The following is a 17,138-nucleotide window of genomic DNA, read 5'->3' as shown; positions in this document are numbered from 1 at the left end:
TTGGACAGGAAATCTGCAAGTGGACCTGACTGCTCTACACAAACATCAGTCTCCGTCAACGGGCAGGAATCCAAAATCTTCCCGACCAAATCGGAAGTCAAGTAGGGCTGATGAGATAAATATCGACTGTGCTGGAGAACTACCAACTTGGTGAAAGGTGCTGTTTGGTCTCTCCAAAACAGTTTGGTCTTCCAGTGCAAAGAGTTGTCCTTGACCAGCATATTCTAAGGTTCCGAACTATGTGCTGAAGAATGTACACGGTTAGACAGCCAGAACTAAGAGCAATGGGGAAAGGCCCCCGTCTCTTGCCAAGAATGCAGCTCACCTCCACCACTTTCTCAAGGGAACTAGGGATAGGTAATAAATGCTGGCCAGCCAGCAACGCCCACATCCCATAAAGCAAATAATTTTTTTAAAATCTACCAAAGTGCTTTAAATTATAGAACCTCCTTTAGTTTGTATTTGAATGTGTATGATTCTTGTCACATTTAGTTCATGTCCCAAGTCTGCATTTGGATTGAAGTAGCAAAGAGTGAAAAATACTCAACTAAGAAATGTGATATTTTATTGTATTTTCTGTAATGTGGGCTTCAAAACAATTATTATTTACTTAAACATATTTTATGAATAAAATATATCATTGGAAAATATAACACAACCAAGATGATTGTGGAACATTTCAACAAAAACACCATTAGAACTCCTTCTATTTTAGACTCAGTTTAGTTTTCTATGTTGTGTTAGACACCCACTTATGAAATAAGCCTTACACAAGATTCTGCTGCAAGAATATCCCATTTAGAAATACTTGCATGATATCTAGAGAATTAAGGAAAAGAAGGGCCAGTACTCCCTCAAGAACACTTCTAAAGCCCACCTCTCAAATGCCATTATCATTTATTTCCAGTTATTTGTTTTCATTACTCTGTCTGGGAGTCTATTCAATTTCCTAATCACTGTGTATTGTGCAAAACCTCCCTGATAGAGATAAACACACCTCTTGCTAACTTGAACTTGTATCTCCTTGTGTGACCCTGGCAACTTTTCTTTATCTAAAGATCTATTTTTATTTCCTTCATTCTTTAAAAGAACCTTATGAACCTCTATTAGATCATTGGTTAAATGAGAATGGTGACAGTTTTCCAGATGAAAAGGTTTGTCTGGACAAATAAAATACATCAAATCCTGCTTTAAACAGTAATGCTGTTTGAAGTCAAAGTGGGAGTCCACAATTTACTCTTAACTGAAAGGTTGGGCTCATTTTCTGAATATGCTCATATGTATGAGGCTCATATGTCTCTCCAGTGAATTAGGCAGTGACGTCATATCTCATCAGACACATCCAATTGGCACAATGTGATCTGTAAACACACTTTGTTAGTTCTAGGCTGTCTGCCTCAGCTGTAAACATATCTTTGCCTCCTGCTTCATTATATGCCATTGTTCCTTGTCCAAACCAAGCTACAAAAAAAAGGATAACCTTTTGGAATGCTCATTTTTCAAAATTTAAATTAGAACTGCAAAGTGAGCAGAATTCTCTGTCAGCTGTGCGGCTGCTCTTCCAAGTTCCATGCACAGCAATCACCATCTCACCAATCCCGACATGGACTTCTGATTCCAGAAGTTTCTGCCACGCATGTATCTCAGAGGCCTGCACAGCCAGAGAGAAAACGAGACGGAATCCTGCTTACCAGGAGCCAATGTAGATCAGCAGAATGGGGCTGGCTGAAAAGGATTTGATCAATTTAGAGAAGGCCAGCAGAGCTTTAGATACAATGAAGTTTACTGAAGGTAGAATGTAGGAAGTAGACTGGAATAGTTGAGTCTAGAGGTAACAAATGCATGAATACATGAAAAACGGAGACAGATACCAAGTTGAGATCATTAGGGAGGTGGAAATAACAAATACTCTTATAGCAATGGTGTGGATATGGTGCTGAAAGCTACATTTCAGCATCTGATGTGGCTGCAGGACTGTGAACATTCTGGTACAGCCTTAGTTGCGAGGAAGACGGATGGAATTGATGGGTGAAAAGGATGGAATTTGTGGCAGCTACCGAAGGCAATGCAGTCAGTCTTTCCCAATTATTAATTGTAGGAAATCTTTGCCCACATGTGGTCAATCGTAGTGTTTACAGTGTAATTATGGAAACTTCAAATGTTCTGTTCTGTTGTACAAGGAACACGGTTGCGAGAGCCCATTTTCCTCCTTTCTGTTTTACAGGAAACGAAAGGTAGAGCATACTACATTTCATCTTCAGCATTTCACCTCTGGTGTGTTGGGATATTGTACTAACTACAAGATGCATTTCAGCAACTCACCAAGATTTCATCAACAGCACCTCCCGATCTCACAAATCATTACCACCCAGAAGAATAACGTAGGCAGGCATGAGAGAACACTATATCCTCAGAATTTGCTTCCAAGTCACACACCATTCTGACCTGGGACATACTGCAATTCCTCCATCACTGAAAAATACTGAAACTCCCCCTTTGCCTGTATTGTGAAAGTTATCTTCACCACAAAAACTTCAGTGGTGGAAACTCACTACTACCTTCTCAAGGACAGAAGGGTTGGTCTGCACTCCACATTTTAAAAGTGAAAGTATATTTTATGTTGTTTTGCCCATACACATGGCAAGAGAAAGTGAGGATTGCAGATGCTGGAGATCAGAGTCAAGAGTATGTTGCTGGGGAAGCACAGCAGGTCAGGCAGCATCCGAGGAGCAAGAAAATCAATGTTTTGGGCATAAGCCCTTCATCAGGAATGAGACTTGTGGGGCAGAGGACTGAGAGATAAATGGAAAGGGGGGACGAGGGTTGGGGGAAAAGTAGCTGAGAAAGTGATAGGTGGACTCCCCTCACCTCCATCCAAGGCCGCAAGGGATCCTTCCACATCCTTCATAATTCCGCCACTTCCACTAACTCCAAACAGACCCCAATCTACCCCTATCAGCATTCCGGAGAGACCATTCCTTCCACGACTCTCTCATCTGGTCCACACCCCCCACCAGCCCACACCCCACACCTGGCACCTTTCTTTGCCACAACAGGAAGTACAAAACCTGCAACCCTGACCTCTATCCAAAGCCCCAAGGGATCCATCCACATCCGTCAGAAATTTATCTGAACCTCTACCAACGTCATCTACTGCATCCATTGCAACCGGTGTGATCTCCTCTACATCGGGGGGACAGGACGCCTTCTTGTGGATCATTTCAGAGAACATCTCTAGGACACCCACACCCACCAACCCCACCGCCCCATGGCTGAACACTTCAACTCCCCATCCCACTTCGTCAAGGACGTGTAGGTACTGGGCCTCCTCCGCTGCCACACCGTTAGCACTCGACACCTTGGGACCCTGCAACCACAAGGGATAAATGTGATTTCAACAGCTTCCTCATTTCCATCCCTTGACATTATCCCAGTCCCAAGCCTCCAACTTGGCACCACCCTCCAGACCTGTCCATCACTTCCCCCTGACCTTATCACCTTCTCCCTCACCTTCATCCACTTATCGCCTTCTCAGCTACCTTCCCCTCAACCCCAAACCCCTCCCATTTATCTCTCAGTCCTGACCCACAAGCCTTCTTCTTGACGAAGGGTTTACACCCAAATCGTCAATTCTCCTACTCCTTGAATGCTGCCTGACCTACTGTGCTTTCCCATACACACGGGAGTATAATTTATATATTGTTTGGTCAGACTGTACAATTACAAAGTTTGCCTGGCCGTTCCCATCTTCTGCTCTCAATGAATCATGTTGAAATGTATCTTGACTGACCATTTTCATCCTGTGTTGAAAGCCCTCACTAACCTTACCTTCACCATCTGAAGTCAACTGTGCAAGTGCTGAACTTTCTAAGATCCCGGCAATATGAACAATATTTGTATTCTGAAGTCAGGAACGTAAGTCTCTTTGTTCTTTGAACATGGTAGTGTTAACATCATGCCTTGTTTGGATTGTAACCTGTCTAGAATAAAAACAGACAGTTCCAGCATGGCAATAATTTTGCATTTACCCTGTAGCTCACTGGCATGACCACGGCTGGATCAAGTTACTCATTCCAGAGGACTTCAACTACTCTACACCAGACAGGAAAGATTAAATTACTTGACGAAGCAATTCTTTGACAAAGGGGTGGGTCTTGCCCTCCAAGGAGGCCAATCACATATCTACTCCTCCCACACTGATACATCTACAGCAAAAAGGAACTAGGACAAATACAAAAACAAAAATAATTCTATGGAAAATATACACCAAAAAAAAAAATGATTTCACAAGCAAACAGTGCAGCAGACAAGCTTCTGGCGTAATCTACAAAGGTTGCATACAAATCGTACTATGAGGGAAATGGGAAGCAGTATTTAAAGCCAAAATGAACGTACATGTGGACTTTTCCATATATCATAATTGGTTAAGAAAAAGCTTTGCCTGTGACAAGTGCTGACACGTTGTCTGCTTAATAAGTGCTGTACAGTTACTGCACATTTGTTATCTATACTGTAACCGAACACTACCTAACCTTGTGACCTCTGGAGAACATTCTGATATCGGAGTACAACTGCATTACAAATCACATTAATACCATCCTCACAATCACTGGAAGAGAAAAACATAAACACTTCCATAACTTTATGAGCCCCCAGACCTCACATAAACAAGGTTCCCATTATCAATGTTGTCTGTAGAGGCCCACGGGGCTTCCCAGAACCAAGGCTCGATCAAAGGAGTGGATTTCTACAGCTTGGTCAATTTCTCCAACATGCTGTCTTCACAAATTGATGCCATTTTCAACAAATAAACCGGATCTCATCTCACTTTGTAAATCTTGCTTTATATCTGTCAACCTAACAGAAATCCAATAATTACTGTCAAATCATGATAAATTACTTGCTAAGGAATAAGTCAAGCATCCACCACATTTCCCAGTCATGGCAGAAGGCAAAAACTATCATGTTCCAGTCAATCCAGGTACATTGACTGTCATCTGGACAAAATGGGCCTGAATCTTCCAAGGAACACTCCTGCTGCAGATGCTGACCTGATATTCCTCTGCATTTCTACCAAGTTTTTCCATTCCTGGTCATCAAAGAAATGGATGGCACGGACCTACACCAGGACATCAACAGGGTCCTGACATGCAGCTGCCAGCAGTCCCGAGACTCGAAGATTTGACACACTGACTTCAAACGCTACCATGGCATTTTGAGCATGTGAATTCCAGGTCAAAACTTGAGGAAGAAAACCCATCAGCAAAAGTGACTATGATACTGTTGTATCAATGTAAAATAAAACTGGCTCACTATCCTTTCGGGGAGGAAACCAGTCATCCTATCTGGTCTGATAAGCATTGCTCAAATTCCACACTGTTGATTCTTCAATGCCCTCAGATATAGCCAACAAGGACCTCCCTTCAAACCTACGCTGCAGCTATAATAAGTCCTGCAAAACCCACAACAAGAGAATGAAACTTCTAAAATGTTAATCTGCTGGATTAAAGTTAAAACCGTTCTCGACTAACTAAATATAAAATAATGTCAATAGAATGACTACATTCATTTGGGTTGGAAATGTGTTGCTGGAAAGGCGCAGCAGGTCAGGCAGCATCCAGGGAACAGGAGAATCGACGTTTCGGGCATAAGCCACATTCATTTGGGTGTCAAACTGTAACATTAACAGCAATGGCATTCAAACCTGGTGCTGCACTACCCATTACATTTTATATGCACACAATAATTAGCTTAATGAGTTCAATGCACATATTCAGTAAAATAGCATGTCACATTCTCTCAGTATTTTGGAACTATGAAATATTTTGCAAGTGGGTATCATGCGCACCTACACACTACTGATCTGTGGGCCTTAGGACCCACAAATAACATCAGCCTTCTAATAAGAAGAGCAATTGCAAACCCTGAAAGTTTTGATAGAATTATATTGGTTCCCTTTTGGGGTTAAGACTTGTGTGTGCATTGGTCAATGTGAATTATTTAATTCCTTCTTTATCCCTAATGTCCTCATTAAGTATTAAAAAGGTCAGATCCAACTTCCTCCATTTTGGCCAAACCTTAAAATAAAACTCCTGATTGTATTTCAATAATATTTTGATTTCTTGTTCCAACATTACCCTTAAGACAACACAACTTAAGTTCCAAATCACATGTAGTTTTGGAGTACAAGCCAGCCCCCATTAGGAAGTAAACGGAGACTTCCAAACCCAATTTGCAAACTCCTCGAGTCACTGAGTCGTGGATTTTTTTTAGAATGAAGGTGCAAAGATGAACATCTGGCAAGGACAGTAACTGAAATAAATGGCAGTTCTCTCTTTCCAGGCACATTGTCAGTCAAACCTACATGGATCACAATGCATGCAGAAGAGTTTAATTTTTCTTATAACACACTGCCCACACACATTTTAAATTTTTCAAATAAATTAATGCACATTCAATTTATTTTGTTTTGGCACAGCATTTTATTCATGCATATATTCTCTCAATAAATAAAAGCTGAAGGAACAGTGGGGCTTCAACTGTACTGGGAGAGTCATTTTCATGTTTCTATGGAAAACTTATCTAATTTTATACTCTTCACTGTGTGAAACATCATTCCTCCAACAGCCCACTGTAATTTAATTTCTAGCATTACCATCACTGCTCCACAGACACCTGCAGTGCGATTAAAAAAAGAATCACTGAGCTGGCGTCATTCTCTCCATTAATCCCACAAATTACATACAATTTAAAGTTTGGGTGTTCATAGCAACGGAATTGAAAATTTACTTTTTCTCACTGACGAGAAAATTCACTAGTGATAAGAAAACAATTGGTAAATTTAACGTGAAAATTAACAGAGGCCAACTTCAGCTGGGTTCAGTGAGTACAACTTTCAGGGTTGATTCGGAAAAATGTCAAGTTTCACTCTAGAAACTGGAGTACAAAAACTGGGCTCACACTCCAATCCAACATGAAGGAGTGTTGCACTGCCAGAGGTTCTATGAGATGGTGAACCAATACCCTCATGTCTTATTGGAGATAAAATGATTCCACGGCAATATTTTGAAACTGTGCAGGCAAACCCTTCCTGACCAACATTTATCTCTCAATCAAAATCTAATGCAAACCGTTTGTCACATTGATATCCATGAGCTCTTAACAATTGTTGTTGGAAATTAGTGTAGAAAGGGCAGGGAACAGATGTTTAAAAAAACAAGCGTAGCTGTGAAAATTAGTTGGCATTCTCTTACCATTTTGTATCATCCTGGAATACAAGCAGTTTTAGCAAGTGAGAACAGGAACCTACAGTGAACCAGATCTCGAAATGGTCAAACCTGTGATCTGCTGTAAACTTAAGGATTTGCATTCTTTGGACTTAAGGAAGTGGAGACTAGCACCATATCTGGATGAACAGTGGGTTAAGAGACAGTAATGGTTTACAAACTGACAAGGGCAAAACTGAAGAATCTGGGTGCTGCCTCAAATACTTTATATTTCTCAAGGTATGCATAGCGATTACAAAAAAGCAAGTAGGCGGGAAGAAGAGCTTGTGAACGAAGAAATTATTTGTTGCAGAAACGTTGTGGTGAATGGAAGTCAAAGGATAAACAGCAGGAATTTGGTCTTGCTAGTGTAAGCTATTTGGAGTAGATCCTTTTCAGTTAAATCATTATAGTACTTTTCATTCACCACACTGCAGTGGATTCAAACCCCAGTCCCAATGTCATAAAGTTTCCAATCTTTTGCGACATTAGATTAGATTCCCTACAGTGTGAAAACAGGCCATTTGGCCCAACAAGTGCACACCGACTCTTCAAAGAGTAACCCACACAGACCCCACTTCCCTCTGGCTAACACACATAACGCTATGGGCAATTTACCTGACCTGCAAATCTTTGGACTGTGGGAGGAAACCGGAGCACCCGGAGGAAACCCACGCAGACACGGGGAGAATGTGCAAATTCCACGCAGAGTCATCCAAGGCTGGAATTGAACCCAGGTCCCTGGCGCTGTGAGGCTGCAGTGCCAACCATTGAGCCACAGTGCCGCCCTAAATGCAGCGCCCTATGAGTGCAATCACTGAAATTATCATAAAATTAAAGTTATTGCTGAGTGATGCATACAGTAGCATAGTGACTATTGGTGTGGCTGCTGTCGCACTTCTAATTATAATGCTCTTTCATATCTGTTTTAAATTAATACAAAACATAATAACAATTTAAGTTAAGGGCTTTTTCTGCAATCAATGATGGAAGCCCATTAAAAATTATTGTATAGAACATATCCATAGAATCACATTAAAATCCACTTGTATGCGTAAAGATCTTCCCCTCAAGTGGGGTAATTAATTCAAGCGTACCACAGCAAACCTCAAATTAATGGGGCATAATTTGTTTCTCCCAGTCAAAATGCTCCTCATATCAGCTTCATTTTTGTGGTGTGTCACAGTGTGGAAGTCAGGTGTCTCCTTATGGGAAACTGAACATTAAATTATCAGCCATCTTCAAGCTTCTCTCAAGCAGTAGCAGAAGGAAAATATGAGATCAGCCTGGGACAGTCACAGTGAATACAAGTCCTAAAGAAAACTTGGAAGAGAATAGGCATTTCACCTCCAGAGAGAAAATAGAATTGATACACAAGTACGAATAGCAAAGGAAATACCTGAAGACCAGTCAGTTGTTTTTCTTAAAGGCCAATGTAAATTAATTTATAAAGTTGGCTTCTTTTATTTCCAGTGTGAAACTATGACTGCAAGGTCACACTATTGTTAAAAATAACGTAAAATTGTACTTGTCATTTCGAAATTGTTTAACAATACTTCAACCAAGAACAAACTCAGTCAATTAAACAAAAACCTGTACTTATATACTGAATGTACAAAGGTCAATGAAGTATTGTTATTGTTGGAAACAAAATAAGGCAGCAACACACCCACAAACAGAAAATGACCAAATAATCTGGTTTAGTTAGTTGAGCTCCAGACCTTAGTTAAGAGACCTGGGAGAACTTTCCTGCTGTTGCAATGCGATAGTGCAATTGGATTGCTTACATTCATCAGACATGTAGATAGCAGACTAGTTTAACATCTTCTCCAAGGCAACTCCTCAGTGCAACAGTGGTGTATGCAATATTCCAAAAAACAATATTGGGGAATACAGGGTCTAGTGAGCAGGAGGAACTCAAGGAAATCAGCGTTGTCAAGAAATAGTGTTCGGGATATTGATGGGATTAAAGACAGATGAATCCACGGGGCCCAATAATCTACATCCCCAGTGTACATATGAAAATGGCCATAGGAAGAGTGGATGCATTGGTGATTACCCTTTGAAATGTTATAGCCTATGGATTAGAGGATAGCTAATGTAACTCCACAATTTTAAAAAGGAGGTAGAGAGAAAACAGGGAATTATACACTTGTTAGCCTGACAGTCACTGTGAAAATACTAGAGTCCATGATAAAAGATTTAACAGCAGAGAATTTAGGAAAGTGTGACAGGATCAGAATCAGCATGATTTACAAAAGGGAAATCATGCTTGACCAAACTACTGAGGACTTAACTAATAGAACTGGAAAGAGGGAATGGCAGATGTGGTTTGCTTGGACTTTCAGAAGGCTTTAGACAAGGTCTCACACAATGGATTAGCATGTAAAATTAAAGCACATGGGATTAGGAGTAATTTTATAGGCATGAACAGAGAACTGGTCAGCAAACAGGAAAAAATAAGTAGGAAAAAAACAGAGTGGCAAGCAGTGAGCAAGCAGGGTTACTGCAGCTATTCATATTGTACATTAATGATTTAGATCAGGGATCTTAGATAATATCTCCAAGTCTGGAGATGCAAATCTGGATGGGAGGGTGAACTGTGAGGAGACGCACAAATGTTTCAGTGTGATTTTCACAAGTTGAATGAGTTGGCCAGAGCATGGCAGATGAATTATAATGTGGATAAATGAGAGGTTATCCACTTTGTTACAAAAGCAGGAAGACAGGTTATTAACTGAATGTGACAGATTGCACCTCCCCTTTCCCCAATGTGATTTCTGTGTTCTTGCACACCAATCACTGAACGTAAACATGCAGGTACATCGGGCGATGAAGACAAACTGTGTTGACCTTCATAGTGAGAGGATTCAGGTCGATGATCAGAGATATCTTACTGAAATTGCATACATCCTTGGTGAGACGACACCTACTGTACTGTGTGCAACTTTGGTTTCCTTATCTGTGGAAAGATGTTCTGGCTATGAAGGTTTACCAGACTGATACCTGGGATGGTGAAGGGACGGGATCAACTAGGATTTTATTTACTGGGGTTTAGAAGAGTGAACCTATAAAATTGTAAAAGACCTGATGAAAGTCACAGTTTAAGGATAGGGGGTAGGCCATTTAGGACTGAGATCTCTTCATCCAGAGAGTGGTGAGCCTGTAGAATTCTCTGCCACACAATACTGAATCCAAAATATTGAATGTGTTCAAGAAAGAGAAAAAGAGTTAGATATAATTCTTTGGGCTAAAGGGATCAAAGGGTATGGGGAGAGAGTGGAAACAAAATGCTCTACTCCTGTTCCAGTTTTCCATGTTGCTATGCTTTTATCTTTGCAATCAAGGCTTGAGTGGGACCTGAATTGTCAGAGATGAGATTGCCATAGTTTACACCTCTCTAACCTACTCAAACCCCACTGTGATTTACAACATTCAGCTGATCCTAAGAAACTCACAATGCACCATCTATGTTCTTCTGTAACTCTGTTAATTGCAATTAAATAATAAATGTATTATTTGCAGGACCTTTTTAACCAAACCATTTTTCCAGAGCCATCATTCATGGATGACCTTTGAAAAACGTTGACAGATGTAATATTGATAGATCAATAATTCATTTCACTAATTTACAGTTTTTGCTTTATGTTTACGTAACATACATAAAGTTTGTGTATCAAGTTTCTGTCCTCAGGATCTGCCATCTAAGTTTTATTTCTTGTAAAAAGGTAAAAGAAATTGTTTCTGGCAATTGAGGATCAACAATATAAAGATGAAACACAGAAAAAGCATTCAAGATGACCAGTTTACCGATCCTTTTGTATCACTTTGCCATGAATACTTTCAACCCTGTCTCAAGCAGAGACAAGGTTCTTATGTCTCTACACATTTTTATGTGGAATCTGTTCAGTACCTTTCCAAATGTTTTTATCAAGTCTGCATTCACTGTACTTGGAAGTTTTCTCTCTCAATTGTTAATGAAATATTTTTATTTTCCAATCAGTTTTTCACATCACACAGATCCACATCCACTTTATCAATTCCCTTCATATTAATAATTGCATCTTTCTCCAATGAGAATAAGTTGAACTCTTGCAACCATTACTTTATGGCTCAACATTCTAGCACCTTCAAATGGCTCCTGTTCCTCAATGCTTTCCAATACCACTTCCAAAGTCTGTGGGCTACAGTTATGGGTGAAATTAGAACTTAGGAACACTATCAATGAAAACAAACTGAAACAGTGGGAAGTATAGGTACTTGAAGCATGCGTTATGCCCAACAAATGCATAGGAATTGTTATCATTCCTTTGAACTAAATGGGCACAATTTCTTACTAGCCACATTATCACAGTTCATAAATTGTTAAAGTTAAAAACCACACAACACCAGGTTATAGTTCAACAGGAGGTAGCTAGTGGAGCAGGATCATAGGACTCAGAATTTATAGTAAAAGATCAAAGTGTCATACAATTATGCAATGTATTAAACAAACCTAGATTGCTGTCAAGTCTTTCAAGTCTTAAGAGCAATCTAGGTTTGTTTAATACATCGCATCAGTTGTGTGACACTTTGATCTTTTACTATAAATTCTGAGTCCTATGATCCTGCTCCACTAGTTACTTGACAAAGACTCTGAAAGCTTGTACTTCCAAATAAACCTGTTGGACTATAACCTGGTGTTCTGTGTCCGCCACAGTCCAACACTGGCACCTCCACATCATAAATTGTTAAATTTCTAGTGCTTGCAAAAGTAACATAGCTACCAATAAAAAGAATAATCGAAACAACCCCCTAACCCTGTGTTCAGTGTCCTGGCCTATGATTAGTGACCCCACCTATGTCAGTGCAGATCAGACATTTGTTTGGCTCACGGAGAAAGTACATTGGCACCGGTGAGTCAGAGAATTTAAATACCTTTAAATGTCTGAACATACTTCAACTGTAATATCCAATATCAATGATGCAATAAGTTAAAAACACTTGTGTCTATGCAAAGTAGCACCCAACATAATATATTTGAGTATATTCTGTAAGTGTTGCGAACACATAGGTACATCCATCAACATTGTACAGCAGGCATCACAGGGCCTTTGCCCACTGTTTCACATGATAATCAATTATTGTGCAGCATACTTGCAATTTCTCAATAAGCACAAGCGGTTGCTGCCAGCAGCGTACATTTGTAAAAGTGGGTATTATGCTGACCTGAAACAATAACACACCTTTTCTCTTGCTGTATGCTAATGAGACTTCTTCTTTATTTGTGCTATTCTCTGGTCTTACATCATCAGGTCTGTATGATGGATTGCTCTAATTTCTAGATTCTGTTCAATTTTCCCATCACAGATAGGCTTCACATCAAGATGTTTTGTTGTCCATAAACCTGCAACCAGAAAAAGTCACCTTACAGTTAGTATTCAGAGCTCAGTACAAACCACAACTTGCATTTATAAGTGTTCCTAATGTTGGCAATGCTTCACAATGTGAAAAACCAAAAAAGGAGGACAATAAGTGAAGGGGAAGAACAGAATAGCAGAATTAAATTGAGAAAACTAAGAAAAGCATTTAAGAATGGGAAGAGAGGATGCAGTGCAGGGAGAGAGCAGAGAGATGGCCAGGACAATTAAGTCATAGCAACTGAAAGAATGGTCATAATTGTGGATTCGAGAGAATAGGAATGAGGAATTCATGAGGAACAAGAGCTGTGTATGGGAATATATGGGACTGACAAAGTAATGGGCACCATCTGTTCCACCTACTTTCAATTGCAGCCATTGGGAGAGACAACTCTTCACTGTTCTCACACACTGAGCAATTGCTTTATCTGATAATACTTGTGACTGCGATAACCCAACAAATCAAGTCCACCAAATATGCAGCTGCAAAAGTTTAGATGAGCAAAGAGTCAGTAAGTAAGCAAGCAAGACCTTTCTGAACTTTAATTTCTGGTTGAGTATAAAGGCAGCTGAATCAATATTATTCTCTTTATACCAATTGAAGCCAAAATTGACTGTCTTTTGTGATGATACTATTTCTCCACAATATTCTTTTATACCATATAAAATCTGAAAGAATTGTGGGTGCGGTAAATCAGAAACATGAACAGAAGTTACTGGAAAAGCTCAGCAGGTCTGGCAGCATCTGTGCAGAGAAATCAAAGCTAACGTTTCGAGAACTGCTCTAAGGAAGGGTCACCGGACCCAAAACATTAACTTTGATTTCCCTGCACAGATGCTGCCAGACCTGCTGAGCTTTTCCAGCAACTTCAGGTTTTGTTTCTTTTATACTATGCCTGGTTATCCAGTGAGAACAATAATGCCAAAGATGTTCATAGAATCCCTACAGTGCGGAAGCAGGCCATTCAGTCTGTGCCAACCTTCCGAAAAGTATCCCACCCAAACACAGCCACCGCCCCCGTCTACCCCCTCCACCCCCCACCCTATCCCTGCATTAACCATGGCTAACCCACCTAACCTACACATCCCTGAATACTATGAGCAATTTAGAATCGCCAATCCACCTAACCTGCACATCTTTTGACTTGTGGGAAACTGAATATACGAAGGACTCAGGGAGACACAGGGAGAACTCCACACAGTCACCTGAGGGTGGAAGCAAATCTGGGTCCCTGGTGCTGTAGACAGCAGTACTAACCACTGAGTCACCATGGCACCCATGTTCTGTTGCATAAGGTGATGATGATGGTGCTCAATGTATTGTTATGACAGTCAATAACTTGCAAAAGCTGACAAAAAAAATGGAGTGTCTGTGTACCTGACCTTCATTATGAAAAACTGGTCAATTATATTTTGTCACATTGCAGGCACATGGATAACAATAATGTAACACATCCCCAATGACATTTAATGAGAGAAATTTTACTCATTTTCACTTCGAACATTGAAATTTCCCCCACCTTTCCTCAGGAGCACATATAGCGAATTCAGCCTCAAAAGACTGGAGTGGCACAGTGGCTCAGTAGTTACCACTGCAGCCTCACAGCACCAGTGACCCAGGTTCAAATTCAGCCTTGGGCAATTCTCCCAGTGTCTGCATGGGTTTCCTCTGGGTACTCTGGTTTCCTCCCACAGTCCAAAGATGTGCAGGTTAGGGGAGTAGGCCATGCTAAATTGCGCCTAGTGTCCAGGAATGGGTAGGCTATGTGGATTAGCCATGGAAATGCAGGGTTACAGGGATCAAGATAAAGGGGTGGGTCTGGGCAGGATGATCTTCGGAGGGTTAGTGTGGACATCATGGGGCCAAGGAATTCCAAGATTCTTTGATAATTAGCAACACCTGTAGTTATTTAAAACCTGAAAGAATTCGGTGTAGCCCACTTCCAAATTCAGGATATGAATTTGTCATATACTATACACAGGAAATGACCTTAATGCCTTCCACATAATTATAAGAGCTCTTGACAAAAGTAATTTAAATAATGTTGTTTATATTGGCAAGACAATCAATACCTAGAGAACACAGTTTTGGTAATTAGCAAAAAAGAACAAGGGTCATTAATGATCAGGATGAAGGAACTGAGGGCATTCTAGCTAAAACAGGTGGAGGGGCAGGTAGTATTGAGGTGGTAGGGAGGCTGCAGAAAGATTTAAACAGTTTAAGAGAGTGGGCTAAGAACTGGAAGATGGAATACCACGTGGGACAGTGTGAGGTCATACAATTTGGTAGGACAAAGGGAGACTTGGGCATAAACAAGTCCTGCTTAACATAAACAGGAATATTTGAGGACTCTGGGACTATACCTGATGGAGCTTCGAAGGATATGGGGAGGATCTGATTGAAACATACAGAATACTGTACAGCCTGGACAGAGTGGATGTTGGGAAGATGTTTCCATTGATAGGAGAAACTAGAACCAGAGGGCGCAGCCTCAGAGTGAAAGGGAAGATCTTACAGAATAGAGATAAGCAGAAACTTCTTTAGCCACAGAGCGGTGAATCTATGGAATTCATTGCCACCAAACGCTGTGGAGGCCAGGTCATTGAATATGTTTAAAACAGAAATAGACAAGCTCTTGATTGCCAAAGGGATCAAAGGTTACAGGGAGAAAGCCTCCAATGCCAGTACATTTTCTTAGAAAAGGGGACCAAAACCATTCACAATATTTCAGCTGTGGTCTGACCAGTACGTTACTTAGTTTTAAGCAAAACCTCCCTGCTTTTATACTCCATTTCCTTTAAAATATAGGGCAACGTACCAATTACCTTCCTTACTGCATGCTGAACTAGGCTGTCACCCTATTGTGATTCATGGAAAAGTACTCCAAAATCTCTTATTCTGTAGTTTTCTGGAGTCTATCTTCACTTAAGTAACATTCAGCTCCGCTGTTCTTCTGCCAATGTGCATAACCTCACATTTTCCCACATCATATTTAATCTGCCAAGCTTTTATCCACTCACTTAACCTGGCTATATATCTCTGCCGACTCTGTCATCCTCACCACTTGCCTTCCCACCTAATTTTGTGTAATCCATAAAATTGACTATACTACATTCACTTTCTTCAAAGTCGTTAATATATACTGCAAATAATTTTGGCTCCGACACCAATCCATGTGGCATTCCATTTATTTCAGGTTGCCATCTAAAAATGCCCCCGCTTATCCCAACTCTGTCGGTTAGCCAATTCTCTATTCATACTACTATACCACCTTCAACACCATGGACTCATCTCATTAAGGAACTTAATATGTTGTACCTTATCAAACGCCTTCAGAAAATCCGCTGCTTCCCCTTTATCTATCCTGCTTGTTAGCTCCTTAAAGAATTCTAGTAAATTTGTCAGGCATGATTTCCCCATCATGAAGCCATGGTGACTGTTTGATCATATTATGCATTTCTAAAATGCTGTGTTATTACCTACTTTATAATGGATGTGAAAATTTTGACAATAACAATGCTAACTGGCCTGTCGATACCTGTTTTTTGCTTCCTTCTCTTTTTAGAAAACAAATACCAAAATAACTTTCAAAAGGAAATTGAACAAGTTCCTTGACAAGCAAAACATTGCATGACTGCAAGCAAAGGACAGGACAGCAGTTTCAAAGAGCAGACAGAAGCTGAATGGTTTCCTCTGCTGTATTCTATGATTTGTACAAGTTTCCTAAGCTCCATAGTAACATATGGATTTTAATTGCAGCAAGTGGATGATGACACAGAAACCAAACGCAAATAAAATTCAGTCACCATCAAATACACTGAGTTGTCAATCAGACTCACCCAGCAGGTTCTTTTCATTGCAAAATCAAAATAAAACTGACACAGCAAAAAACCTAGAAACATTGAGATGAGCTACAATATTAAAAACAAGTCACAGCTTCACCCTACTTTGGGCAAGTCCAGACATGCAAGCAGTCCTATAGACAATTCCCCTTTAAGAAGTGCCCACCCTGTCCAGCGTCAGCCCCATGTGAGATTACTTTCATTTTACAACTAGCCTAACTCACGTACACATTGCATAATCTCAAATTCCATGATAGTTTGTTAACCTTACTCTCAAATTCAAAAGGGATAACGTTTCAGACTGGATTAGGTTTTGATCTATTTATCTGACTCAATTTTCACTTATTATTAAAGATTCAAGCAGCCAGAACTAGCTACTCAGGAATTTCATGGTCTTGCAATCTGATTATAGTTAAAAAATGGCTAGAAGTTGGGGTGCCCACTGCAGACCCACAGACTTTATGAAATTGGTGCTGCGGCAATGGTGCTAGTGACTCTGTTGTGTAGACAGCATGACGCTATCCACACACTGGTCACTCATTTTACTGGGAATTGGGATGGGGGAAGCATGCAGAAGTTGAGCATCAATGCCACATCAAAGCAGTTGACATCTCTTAAAGTGGAAGGTGAA

General features: G+C 40.3%; 1 protein-coding gene across 3 annotated transcripts in view; it reads right to left on the bottom strand.

The window, feature by feature from the left end:
* Window positions 1–17,138, bottom strand: part of atxn1a (ataxin 1a) — a 362,909-nt gene that overhangs the window by 332,852 nt on the left and 12,919 nt on the right. The window contains exon 2 of one of the 3 annotated variants that reach the window (XM_043719064.1): window positions 12,474–12,651. The exons of 1 other annotated variant lie outside the window; for it this stretch is intronic. The gene's annotated coding sequence lies outside the window, so the exon portion shown is untranslated. The remainder of the gene's footprint in view (window positions 1–12,473; window positions 12,652–17,138) is intronic. One more of the 3 variants, XM_043719063.1, reaches the window with a different exon arrangement.

This window comes from Chiloscyllium plagiosum, chromosome 29 (genome assembly GCF_004010195.1).
Source record: "Chiloscyllium plagiosum isolate BGI_BamShark_2017 chromosome 29, ASM401019v2, whole genome shotgun sequence".
NCBI classification, from domain to species: domain Eukaryota; kingdom Metazoa; phylum Chordata; class Chondrichthyes; order Orectolobiformes; family Hemiscylliidae; genus Chiloscyllium; species Chiloscyllium plagiosum.
Note: the sequence above shows the minus strand (reverse complement) of the source record. Positions and strands in the feature narration are given on the sequence as shown.